The sequence below is a fragment of the Solanum stenotomum genome, chromosome 11 (assembly GCF_019186545.1).
Source record: "Solanum stenotomum isolate F172 chromosome 11, ASM1918654v1, whole genome shotgun sequence".
NCBI classification, from domain to species: domain Eukaryota; kingdom Viridiplantae; phylum Streptophyta; class Magnoliopsida; order Solanales; family Solanaceae; genus Solanum; species Solanum stenotomum.
The window spans coordinates 12,872,565-12,876,430 of NC_064292.1; positions in this window are offsets into that span (position 1 = coordinate 12,872,565).

Consider the following 3,866-nt stretch of genomic DNA (forward strand, 5'->3'; position numbering starts at 1 on the left):
TAGCAGTTGAGAAGCATTACATCTAGACATGATCACTATAAACAAGACTCGACCTAGTTTTGTTAGCGTCAAGGTACAAGTGGATTATCTTGCTGAATTTCCTAAATTTGTGGAGATGGAAGTGGTTAATGAAAATACTAGTCTTTAGGGAGGATAGACTTAAAATTCAATATGATATGTTATCAAAGTATTGTAAACAATACAAATTACAGGAACATGTTGTAAACAATGCAAATTACAGGGATATGCTGAAACTAATTGCATGGTTTTACATTCTGAACTTCTTAAACCTAAACCTATACATGAGAGGTAGAAAATTTGAATGAGGCTGAAGTGACTGGTCCTCAATCGAAGGTACCTTTTATTAGGCTGGGAAGACATCTAAAAAAGGTATCCTACAAGTAGAATTATATCTATAATTAAATAAACAGTGGAAGAACAAGAATGGAAATGTGGAGTTAAGTAATGATAAAACTTTTGCAGCATTAATGGATGTGCGTACAAATAAGAAGATGCAATTATCACACACATCTTTCTTCAAATTATATAAAGAGTCTAGAAAAGATCATAATAAGGCAATAGTACATGATTTAAACAAGGAAGATGGGAAACAATGAGGAAGAATTCAAAGAATACGGAAAAAGCTAATTAGCAACAATTGAATACCAAAGACTGGGTTACAAAGATATTTACAAAAAATAACAATAGAGATAGCAGCATCGAAAAAAATAAGGATAAGGGACAAGAAGATAATGTAAGTATTGAAGTAAAAGAATTTGAAGATTTGTCTTTCGGTGATTGCAATCAGGGGTTGAGCAAGGAAATTACAAAGTCTGTTGGAGAGAATGTTGACGTTGTTCTTGCAATTGCAAATGTTACTAATGAGCAACAAAGATCCTTTGAAGTTCCTGCAAGCAATATTGAAGGAATTCAGGATAAGGTACAAGTTGAGAATGTTAGTATTGAAATAAAGGATCTAAAAGTGCCTTTATAACGATTCAAGACTACCCCTAGACATGACATGGTACCTAGAATTCTGAGAGACTCTAAACTAACCACATGACATAGCATAACACTAAAAAAATAATATACATAACTGAAATAACATGAAAAACAGGATAAAGTCTCAATTGATAATCTCAATATAACATGGAAAATCTAAGTACAACACACATATGCGAAAATACTAATGTATGAATAAGCCTCTAATCATAAGTGAGTTGCTAGGAAAAGTCCTAACTCACTCGAACATATGAAATTGAAAGTAAAGTCTGAAATGGACATAAGGAACTCATAAGTGGCATATCTCCGAACCATGAGGACTTACCAAAAATAGTGCAAGTTGATCAGAAGTCTTTTACTAACCACGACCAGAAGAATATGCATCAAAACCTATATTATAAAACAATATAGGAAAAATGTATGCGGTTAGAAACGGAATGTATTGAATATGGGAAATACATAAACATGACATAATAACATGATAAGTATGAAAATATGATAATGCAATAACCAAGTAAACATAATATTAAATCTGATGATCTGAATTTTAAAGCATAGTACAAGGTCATGCAAGATTTAAGTTTGGAAATGTGGGAAGTACTTCTAACTAACATATAATTATGTGAGCTAAACATGGAGTTCAATGTATTGTCTCGTCGAAAAGGGCTCAATATATTGTAACACCTTGGACTTTGAAAGAGCTAAATTGAGATTTGTACAAGTTACTCTTCAATTGTGAGTTTTGGATCAACTTCAAACGATCATAGCTTTTAGCACAAGATTAGTTAGGTGGCCCATGATGTGCCAAATTGAAGGTTGTTGAGTCCTCTTTCCAACACTGTTGAGTTTGCTAAATTCCGAGTTTGGATGAAGGAAATATGTATGTTTGAGTACAACCTATCTAGCTAAGGCAATTCATCCATTTTAAGGAGGGGTATTTGGTCCTTTCCCTACCCCACTATGCCTACACTTGTTCCTCTAAATCATATCTTCACTATCTTCATAATACTAACTATCTATGCCTTCATTAATCATTGAGAGATCCTATATATCCTAATCGTAGATCTTAAATTCACATTTCAAATCAAGGTAAGGTTAAGAGGAAAGTTCAAGAAAGTCATTTTGAGTAATTTTGAGAAGTCTTTTACAATTCTCAATAACTTGATATAAGACTTGACTAAATGAGTATGAGAATGAGGAGAGTTGAATTTCATATTTGAAAATAAGTATAAAGGAACTAAGTATTCTCAAATATGTAATACTTTTACATTTAAAACGAGAGAAACATTGATTTCTAAGTGAGTTTATGAGGAGTTTTGAGCACCACCTCTTTTAAGAGGATCTTTTGAGTAATTATCTCAAATTGAGAAAAGATTTATGTTTTTAAACATATGATCATGAGTTATATTTTATTGGGAGTAGTATTGAGCACCAATATGGAGATGAGCTTAGGCAACTCAAAATCCTCATAAACCATGTATGCCAACATGGTAAAGGGTCATACATTTTAGATGATTCCTTATTTCTTTTAAGCATAGCTTACTGGATCCACTTAGTTGAGGTGTTTTAATACCCTGGCAAGGTATAGGACAATTTTGGCAGCCTGGGCGATACGTTGTATCATCACATAGCTTATAGTTATGGTTATCGGTTAGAGAATCTACCAATTAAGAGTAAAGAGTCTATCATTGTATTTTTATACATCATTGAGTTTTATCTCTTTTTTTATAACATTTTAAATGTTGCATCTCTTATTGTTGCTTTCATATTGAGTTGAGTTGAGGTGAGTATTTCTTCCAGCTTTGTCAGTTCTGTTAACTATTGCTTTCAGTTTTCCCTTTGCATACTCGTACATTTAATGTACTGACATCATTCTATCTGCATCATTTTATGATGCGGATACATGTGTTCAGGTTCATCAACAGGCGCTTCGTTGATCCCGTTGCATTCCAACTAGCTTTGGTGAGCCTCCTTGCTTTCCAGAGGGTTCAACATTTACATTTTTAGCTTTGTTAAGATGTCGTGGGTCTTTTCCTGACATCTATCGTAGTATTTAGAGGCTTCATAGACAATGGTAATATGAGAAGTCTTTCATTGTTCCTTATTGATGTTTTAAAAACCTTGAGACAATATTTATGTTTTATTGAGTATTTCCAGATAACTATTGAGAAATACATAACTGATATATGTTGATTTTGATTATGCACTTTGAGATTTCTATTTTACTTGGGTAAGCCTTTCGCTAAGTAATGAGTCAGGCAAAGGGTTCGATTAGGGACCATCAATGGTTTTCGAATTTCAGCCACGTCCAGGGTTGTAACACCCCAAATTTGAGTGAAAGGCTTAGCATGTTGAAAACCCTAAGATGTCACATTCAAGGGACCAACCACACCTCATGGGTGAATTCATGCCTCGTGGGTGGCCCCCTGGATGAGCATAAAGGACACTATCTAGGAAGTGAACCATGCTAGGACCCATTCCTCGTGGATAGGTCCATGACCCATGGTTGGGGCAGTTGTCGATGGCCTAAATTCTCTGTCAAGACCACGCCTGACCAGGAGGATAGTCTCTGTAAGAAGGACCAAAGATTAGTGAAAGAACCTACTGATTCTTGTCAGTCATAACAACCAGATCGGGTTAGCCTTCGTTTGCCCCATTGGCGAAGTCATAAGTTGTGGTAAATCCGTGTCGCTACTAAAAAGTGCTTTCCATGGTTCAATAGAGAAAAGGGCAAAGAACAGGTTGATTTCCTTTACTTTATTATTAAACTTAAACAAAGAATCTTTAAAATTTTAATGCCGAAACCTTGAAAGAAAGGAAGGGCCTCTTTCCATCCATAAAATCTCTTCTTTATGCTAGCACTT